Source organism: Panicum hallii, chromosome 4, assembly GCF_002211085.1.
Source record: "Panicum hallii strain FIL2 chromosome 4, PHallii_v3.1, whole genome shotgun sequence".
Taxonomy (NCBI): domain Eukaryota; kingdom Viridiplantae; phylum Streptophyta; class Magnoliopsida; order Poales; family Poaceae; genus Panicum; species Panicum hallii.
Window position 1 is genome coordinate 43,793,522 of NC_038045.1, and position 10,393 is coordinate 43,803,914.

Sequence of the window (10,393 nt, forward strand, 5' to 3'; positions counted from 1 at the left end):
ATGACTCACGTGGGTCGCAGGCCCAATTCCATAGATGCATTGTCTATCATATTTCATGAAAGACCCTTTGTAAATTGATCTGCCAGATTTTTAGCCGTCTGAACATAGTCCAGTGCTATAACTCCGGAGTTTCTCAATTTTCTAACAGATTTCAACCGCCTTTTCACATGTCTAGATGACTTCGTGTTATCCTTTGAACTATTCACCTTGACAATTACCGTTTGATTGTCACAGTTCATTAGAATTGCCGGTAAAGTTTTTTCAACTATCGGCAAGTTCATAAGGAGCTCACGAAGCCACTTAGCCTCAACAGTGGCGGTATCTAATGCTATGAGTTCTGCTTCCATAGTTGACCTCGTTAAGATGGTCTGCTTGCAAGATTTCTAGGAAACAGCTCCACCACCAAGTGTAAGCACATATCCACTTGTGGCCTTTATCTCATCAGCATCTGAGATCCAATTTGAATCACTATACCCTTCTAGTACCCTTGGGTACCCGGTGCAGTGAATTCCATGGTTCATTGTCCCCTTCAAATAGCGCATTACTCTTTCAAGAGCCTTCCAATGATCATCTCCCGGGTTTGAAACAAACCGGTTCAGTTTGCTTACAGCAAACGAGATGTCAGGTCTTGTAGCGCTCGCTAAATACATTAATGAACCAATGATCTAAGAATATCTCAGTTGATCTCGCATTATCCTTTTGTTCTTTCTAAGAATTAAACTGGCATCATATGGTGTTGAGACAGGTTTATAGTCGCTGCAACCAAAGCGACTTAACACCTTCTCCACATAGTGAGATTGTGTAAGAATCACCCTACCATTGCTCTCTTTTACCAGTTTTATATTAAGGATAACATTAGCTTCTCCCAGATCCTTCATCTCAAAATTTTAAGATAAAAACTCTTTGACTTCCTTAATCACATTAAGGCTAGTGCCAAAGATCAGTATGTCATCCACATACAAGCACAAAATCACTCCTTCAGAACCACCGTAACAATAGTACACACATTTGTCAGCTTCGTTCACAACAAAGCCAGCAGAGGTCAAAGTTCTATCAAACTTTTCATGCCACTGCTTAGGCGCTTGCTTGAGACCATATAAAGATTTTAACAACTTACAAACTATTCCTTCTTGACCCTTTGATACAAACCCATCCGGCTGATCCATATAGATCTCCTCTTCTAACTCTCCATTGAGGAAAGCCGTCTTAACGTCCATCTGATGAACGAGAAAACCATAAGAGGCTGCCAGGTAAAGTAATACTCGAATTGTGGTCAATCGGGCAACTGGTGAATAAGTGTTAAAGAAATCTTCTCCTTCTTTTTGGGTATAACCCTTGGCCACAAGCCTAGCCTTGTACTTTTCAATAGTACCATCTGGCCTAAGCTTTTTCTTGAACACCCACTTGCATCCAACCGGTTTACATCCATAAGGACATTCAATGACCTCTTAGGTTCCATTAGACATAATAGAATCCATCTCACTCCTCACTGCTTCCTTCCAATAGTCAGCATCAGGAGATGAATATGCCTCTTCAATGGTTCTGGGTGTATCATCTATGAGGTATACAATGAAATCATCACCAAAAGACTTTACAGTCCTTTGTCTCTTGCTCTTTCTCGGAGCATCATTGTTATCCTCCTCAGGATTTTTCACAAGTGTATGTTCATTGTGTTCTATCGGCTCAGCAGAGCCATCATCCTCGATGAACTCTTGCCTAGATGAACTTGTTTCATCTCTCATGGGAAAAATGTTTTCAAAAAGTGTAGCATCTCTGGACTCCATTATAGTACCAACATGCATGTCAGGTACTCCAGATTTCACTATTAAAAATCTATACCCAACGCTGTGAATAGCATAATCTAGAAAGATACAATCCACAGTTTTAGGTCCAAGCTTACGTTTCTTGGTTATTGGCATACTCATTTTTGCCAAACAACCCCATGTACGTAAGTATGACAGAGTTGGCCTTTTTCTTCTCCCATTCCTCGAATGGAGTTATCTCTTTATTCTTTGTAGGAACACGGTTTAGGATATGACATGCAGTCAATATAGCCTCACCTCACCATTCCTTGGAAAGTCCCGCTATATCTAACATGGCATTAACCAAATCCGTTAGAGTGCGGTTCTTTCTTTCGGCAACCCCATTTGACTGAGGTGAATAGGGAGGCGTCCTTTCATGAATAATACCATGTTCCTCGCAGAATAAAGTAAATAAATTTGAGAAATACTCGCCACCACGATCTGACCTAACTCTTTTGATCTTTCTTTCAAGTTGGTTTTCTACTTCAGCTTTATAGATTTTAAAGTAGTGTAAAGCTTCATTTTTTTACTTCAACAAATAGATGTAACAAAATCTAGGACTATCATCAATCAAAGTCATGAAATATTTTTTACCACCTTTTGTCAACACTCCATTCATTTCGCACAAATCAGAATGAATTAATTCTAAGGGTGCCAAACTCCTTGCCTCCGTGGTCTTATGAGGCTTACGAGTTTGTTTTGATTCAACACATACATGACACTTAGAATTTTTGACAAAAGTAAACTTTAGAATTAAGCTCAAATTAGCTAAGCGCATCATACAACCAAAATTAACGTGACAAATCCTCGAATGCTAAATATTTGTTTCATCAACGCTAATAACATTGTATGCAACTTTATTACAAATATCTGACAAAGAAAGACGGTACAAGCCTCTGCTTTCATAACCCTTTCCAACAAAAGTACCAAACTTAGACAAGATACATTTATTAGACTCAAAGACTAATTTAAAACCATCTCTACACAATAGAGAGCTGCTGACTAGATTCTTCTTGATGGTGGGGACATGTTGCACGTTCTTCAGCTGCACGGTCTTCCCCGAAGTAAACTTCAGATTTACCGTACCAACACCAAGAACACGCGCATACGATCCGTTCTCCATCAGCAAGGAGGAAGTCCCGCCGATCTGGTAAGAAGAGAACAAAGAAGCATCAGCACAAACATAAATATTAGCACCAGTGTCAACCCACCATTCGGGTGAACCAAAGACTGAAAGAACAGTAGGTAATAAATTACCGTATCCCGATGTTCCTCCAGGCTCGCTAATGACCATGTTGGCGGAGTCGTTGCCTTTGCGGTTTGGACACTTTGCAGCAAAGTGTTCCGTACTAGCGCACACATAGCAAGCTCCCTTCTTCTTTTTCTTCTTAAAAGTGGTTTTCTGCTTAGTCTTTGGTTGGTTCTGCGGTGGCTTTTTCTTGTTCTTGTGGGAGTTGTTCTTCTGAACAAGATTGGCGCTAGAAGCACCAACAACTCCTTTCCCACGTATGTCCTTTGCTCTCGCCTTCTCCTCAACATCAAGAGTCCCTATGAGTCCATCTATGGTGAACTCCTATCTCTTGTGTTTTAGAGAAGTAGCAAAGTCCCTCCAAGAAGGTGGCAGCTTAGAGATTATACCTCCGGCCACAAACTTATTGGGTAACACACATGGGGACTCTTTGCTGCAATTTTTGAGATCTTTTGCCAGAGTATGTAGTTCATGAGCCTGTTCCACCACAGAACGGTCTTCGACCATCCTATATTCAAGGAACTGCTCCATGATATACAACTCACTGCCGGCATCAGATACTCCATATTGAGCCTCAAGAGCATCCCACAACGCTTTGCTAGTTGGCAGCCGGATATAAGAATCCACCAGGTTTTCACCGAGAACACTAATGATCAAGCCTCGAAAGAGGATATCAGCCTCATCGAACGCACTCCCTTCCTCTGGAGTGAACTATTCAGGCTTACCCTCTTTTTCATGGATCACTCTCGATAGTGTTTACCATAGTATAAGCCGCTCTTGCCAACGTTTGTAATTTGAACCATCAAAAGGTGGTGGTTTGATTGATGCAGCAAAGCTAGATACCGAAAGCCTATTAACAAAATCAGGTTTTTGGATTATTAGAAAACTAGGCAATTTTTGGTATATTTTAATTCCAAATATTACTAGCAATTTCATGATATAAATGAGTGATAATGTGTGAATAAGATATGTGCATGTGTTCATGTTATTCTTACTAGTAAGCATGAACAAAGAGTTAAATCAGAATAGGTTTAGTAAGTACCCCAAGGCGGGACCAGTGCCTGGGGCACCGGTTGCGCCGTTACCAGCTGGAATAGACATGCTATTCGACTGGCCTTGCTCGAAGTAGCCGAACTATGTCGATGCAGAAAGAAGTTCGCAGTGCAGTCCCACGAACGGTCACGTCGGGAAGTAGACGAAGTAGTCGTTCAGGGAGCGAGCAGTCGCGTCAAGACGCTCCCCAAAAACCTGATTGCCCGCGTCCAGTGCAAGACCTTCAGCGAGTAGAGGTTCATGGGAATGGCAGAAAGCAGCTGAGGGAGAAGGGAGAGGTCTCCTTAGCAGGAGTACCTGGATCAAGTGCTGAGGTGAGTGAAGATGGGAGGAGGGGGTGGTGGCTTATATAGGCGTGGAGGTGCCTCAGGTTTAACGAATCTGGACGTCATAAATGACTTTGATGAGCGGCAGTCATTGTGCCTCAGATTCAACGAATCTGGACATCACGTCGCACTGCACCTGCACGTCCCGTCCGGCCTCGGCCTGGCCCGGCGAGGCGAGCGAGCGCGCGCGCGTGTGGTTCACCGTCCTGCTCTTACCGGCTTCACAAGTGGTGTACACAAAGCCCACCCTCTAAGTCGGTCGAGATCCTTCTCAATTCCCGGTACGGAATTAAGGTATTGATTCCCTAGCATTTAATAGTGGGCTTAAATTTTTTTTAATGTATTGATTAGAATGAAATGGGCCAAGCCCGTAACTCCAACATATTTCCCTTTCAAATATCGCTCGTTGTGTCTATTCAGTTCAGACATGTATCTATTCACAGTTTAACAGCCGAGGGTATAATTACTTAACGCCAAAATGCTTGGAAGCTAGACATGGGAACTTTGAATAGGTGGAAAAGCAGTAATTATTAGTTAAGCCAGCAGCTTGCTTCGCGCGTGCTCGTCGGTAGGAGTAGGATGCTGCAGATACGCGCTAACCGCTAGGAAGTACGTATGCACGGGCTGCGAGCAACCAGCAACACGCATTCGTTGCGACCACTTAGCAGCGAACGACCGCCCGGCTGGCCCACAAGCGGTCGTGTGAGGCAACGGCGAGGTAATGAGAGACGGGGAGAGAGGGATGACTGGGTGAGTGTATGACTGATGTTGTGGTCCCACGCATCATTGTGAGGTGAGAAGGGATGTTGGGCTGGGTTGGGCTTGGCCCAACTTATCCGAGTTAGGTGGCTATCACGTTGGTGATCTTGCCTGTGGCATGTATCCTCGACACTAACGGAACAGGAACGAGCTGAAACGGAGTTTAAACGATGATTGTATGGGCTAAACAGAGTTGCAAGGACCTAAACATAATTAACCATGGACTTGGAAGGATAGCCGTTGAGAAGATTTGCAAGAGTAGAGCCCACCATAGAGGTTAGGGTTAGGCTGGAGAAAGTATACGGCTCGGACTAAGTTGAAGGGATAAGGTTCTTAGGGGGTTTCGTAAAAGGGCTCAAACTCACGAAGATCCTAGGAAATTACAATTGGTCTGCTCACAGTTGGCCAATTTACCGAACAGTATCCGCCATTAGAATTATCATCACCTTGCCAAAGGAACGAACGACAGAATTTGCCGATTTGCTTTCTCACCAGGATGCTAGGTGGAAGACAACCAGGAAGTAAGTTGGTATGGATGAGAGCACCGATGTGACAAGCGTATGTCGTCCCGCACGGTTCAATAGGTGCCCTTTCCATCCTGGAGGGCGCTGATCAATCTACTGAATGAGCGGTGTGAGCAACCACTCAAATTATCTCGATTAAATCGGGTTATCGTCCATTGATCAATTCCAACTTAAACAAAATAATCCGGGTAGTCCCCGGTATGCGCATTGAGCATGGCCCAGAATAACTCGCATAATGTTTGTACATCATAGCAACCATCACAAGGATACATATGAGAGTAAAATTTTAAACTTTCAATTACAAACATTGATCATCTTATAAAAACCCATGAACTCCAACTATAACCTATACAACTAATCATTAAGGTTTTCACCAATTAAAGTGAGGTTCTTTATAAACTAAGATATAGTCTAGGTCTAGTTGGCTATCCTATCATATTTTTCTTAGATTGAGAGCTAAAACATATTGGGAAGAAAACGAGTATTAATTAGCAATAATGATGTCATTGCCCATAAGACACCACTTGCAAAAGTTTTGAGCAACTTCCACCATACATCCACATTGCTGGCTCCGGCGGGATGAACGTTGAAACGAACCAGATTTACAAATCGAGTAATCCGACTCCCTGTATCATTGTGATAGTCTCTGGATCAAGCGCTATCACATACTGTTATCGCCATAATTTAGCTAGGCCAGGAGGGGGGCCGCGAAGCAAGATGGGCTCGAAAGATAATTGTAGTGGGCTTGCGAATCGAACTCTGCGCGGGCGTTTGAGGCCACGATTGGCCATGTATCTAGATAGGTGTGTGCATTTAAAATAGTTTAGATAGAGATAGCCAGGATTCGTGTCGTGGTCAGTTAGGATTGGTTAGGGAAGGCAAGTCTCCGGACTAAAAATATGTACCTTGGATTATGAATAAAAAACAAACAATCAATCGTTCACAACAACTCTCGGCGCATCGCCACCCGTGTTCTGGGGTTTCTCGGGTAAGTGCCGTTGTTGTCGGTCAAAACTGAGGCAGAACCAACCTGAATTATACCGGCTCAAGTACGCGAGTCCACTTCCGAGGGCTCCAACGTGCTTCAAACGGTATAATCCCTTGGCCTGTCGGGTAACGTCCCGATAAACCACCGATACTTAGGATCAAATAAGGTTACCTCACACGAAGGTGAGTCCAGAGATACAATCACCATCACATTTTTACATCACAAGGAATTATATTACAAGAGTTTCCAAACGAAGTATGAAGTTTCAAATCTAGAGAAAAGATTACAAACCATTAAAGCTATGGTTTTAGGCAGCGGAAAACATACGCGACGATTTACAGCACGTCGTCCTGACGGATGTTATGTTAAGCCCTAACACGACACCGCTTGAGCTCACCAATGTTGGCCGGGGACGGATCCCATCCCACGGACCAACCTTTTGAAAGAGCACAGGACCAAGGCAAGGGAAGAATAGGGTTTTCCAGACATTACCTGCAAAACATATAGCTAGCAAGGCTGAGTATACTAATACTCAGCAAGGCTTACCCGGGATTGGGTATACTTTAGCCCATAACTAGACTCATGAAAGCCTGTAATGGTTCCAGGTTTAGTTTTAGCTGAAAAGCAACTAAGAATATAACCTATTTTCAAGTTTTAGCTTTCAGATTCTAGTTTGATTAGCCATTCTAGGTAAGCACCTATACTAAACAAGCAATGTAGATATTATCATCCATCAAGATTATTTCTTCAACAATTACACTTTTTACTCGATGTGGTAAAAGGGATAAGTAGTCTCAATCCTCGTGAGAGGCGGACGATTCGAATCGAATTTAACCTTGCAAGGTAAACCTAACACACACGCTTGGAAGATCCAACGATCGTTCCGAAGCAACCGTTTGCCTTTCATTCCGGGTCGTGGATCAGGTCCACCACAAGCGACTGTAGGACCGTACGCACACCCAATGTGTGCAGGACATACGTCTGTAGCGCGACTACAAAACCCGTATTCCTGTCTGCCTTGCAGAACGTACTCCCACACGTCGGTGCGTGTGAACATAACATAAAATCGAGTGGTGGGAGGTATGTCCACTTGCCGGGCCGATTGGTTACTAGGCTTACCGCTTACCATATTTCACGGCATGTGGCTAGTACTTTCAAAAACTTAGCCACCACTACCACACATTTCGACCTTAAAGCTTTTATCAAAACAGACAGGGTAAACTTCCAGGTCATGATACAACACATGACCCTGTCCGTCATCCTTATAGTGGTTGCAGGAATGTAAACATGCAACTCCTATATCGCGCGAGTGACAGGAAATCACTCGACTTCTACCGGTCCTATTAGCGGAGCAACTATCCGATAAGGACTCGGGAGCATTACATTGGATTTCTAGGATTCATGCATCTAGGGTTTCACTTCAATTCCTAGACTTAATGCAAGATATAATATAGATAGACATAGATTGCAGTGTAAATAAAGTAGTGGGATATGTCTGGGGCTTGCCTTCTTGAGTGGGGTTGGGGGCAGGAGTGTCAGAGGTTTTCGAACTCGGGTTCGGGGCTTCAGTTAGTCCCTCGACGACTTGCGCTGGGTCTTCTGAAAAGCCTTGGTCTTGTCCTAAGACCAATTCGTAGTCCCCGTCGTCGAGCGTCGTTGATTCTATATGAGATGCAATAAATTAAATAAGGTGAAATTTAAATTTAAGATTTCACATTTCAAATATTGTAACTCATCCAATTAACACACATGAATTTACAAAATAAAGAGGTTTAGGTTTGAAACACTATTTATAAAGGAATCACAAAGATATGGTGGAGTTTGTTGCAAACAAGAATTAAAACATTTAAATTAAATTTGAAACGAACCAAAATTTAAATTTAAAACTTTTAAATAAAAGATCATAGGTTTTAGAAATTTGATTATATATCCAACATTAAATAATATCACATTAGAGAATGGCAATAGACTTCAATTAGAAAAGGTTATACAATAGGTTTAATATTTCAAATTTGAAAGTTCAATTAAAAGAAGTTAAGTTTAAATCAAATTTGAGTTTGAAACTTGCATAAAGTTACCTAGGGCTTATAGAACATTCATGCCAAACTTTATAAACAACAAAGCATGAAGTGTCAAGGTTAAGCATAAATTACCCCTTAATCTTAGGTTTAAAATAGAGGTAAAAATATTTTGTTTCAAACTAAACTCTATTAACAAAAGTTATAGAGTTTGAAATCTAGTTTTTAACAAAACTAGTTTTGCCATTTTTGGATTTTTCCATGAATTACTATGAATTTTACAAGACAGGAAACATACTCACATGAAATAACAGTCACTCTTTTACAAAGCAGCCCCTACATTTAGCAGATAACCCCCTGGAAAGAAATTACACAGAGCAATTGGATCCACGGCCATGGCCGGCGGGGAGGAGCTCGGGTCCGGCCAAATTCCGGCCGTGGGGGTTGCCGGCGGTGAGGGGGAAGGGGAGGAAGAGCACGAGGAGACCTCGGGCTTCCTATTGGTGGTCTTGGAGGGGCTCGAGGTGGCCGGAGACGAGCTGCCCACGGGAGGCCGAACCGGCGGCCGGAGATGTGCGGCGGCGGTGGGGCTCCGGCGTGCGGGGAAGAAAAGGACCGGGCTGGGGATGTGCGGTGGGGGATGGGGAAGCTGGTGGCACTGCTGGTTTGGGAAGGGGAGGGTGGAGGAGGAGGCTCCACGATGACCGAAGCTCGGCGGCGTTAATGGAGGCGACGGCGAAGTCCTGTACGTGCGCGAGGGGTCCGGGGCATCCTTTTATAGGCAAAAGGAGTGAAGAAGGGGAGGCACGGCGAGCAGGGCTTCGGTTTAAGGTTGCTACGGGGGGGGGGTGAACCACCGAAGTGCGGCGGCGACAGAGGCGCTGGCGGCGGCGTTGCAGTACCGCAAGGCGGCGTGGCGCGCAGGCAAGACGCCAGCGAAGGGAGGCTAGAGCGGTGGGTGGGCAGGGAAGTGACGCGTGGGCGGGAAAGAGCAGAAGGTGGATGACAGCGGCCAGGGGTGGTGTACTGCGTCGGCATCAGGAGGAACCAGAAGCAGAGCAGAGGGAGCAGGGGCGCCAGGAAGAAGAAAGGGGGAGGAATAGAGCCAGGGACTATTTTGCAATATGAGAGAAAAACAGGGATCTGACTGTAAAGAACTTGCAACTTTCAAACCAGTGCTCAAATGGAGATGGTCCAAAAAGCAAAAGTGCATAGTTTTTCAAACTCTACAACTTCTCTTTAAAGTTCATCTACAGTTGAGCAACAGTTTTGAAGATATTTTAGACTTAGTAAAATTTTCACATTTTATGTAAGTCCTATGGATAAAAATACTTTTACATATATGCCCAAGGGTAATTTCACATATTTTTGTAATTTAACCACAGATATCATCTTTTGCAAAACAACCTTTATGCTTTTAAATTTTTCCCTCTATATCCACCCATTTTGCATGAAAGGACCTCCACTAAAAAGTAGTTATGCAGACAAGCACTTGCTCAAGGCATTACAATTGTTAGGCATATTTTTTTTTCTACACTTTGTACATAACAACACACTAAAACTCTAAGGTGTGACCATACTATTTACCTGAGTGTCACAAAAACCCATCGGCGAGCAGCGACAGGCAACACGAGGAGCCGGGAGGCTCCCGGGACTGTTGGTGAGCCCCGGTCC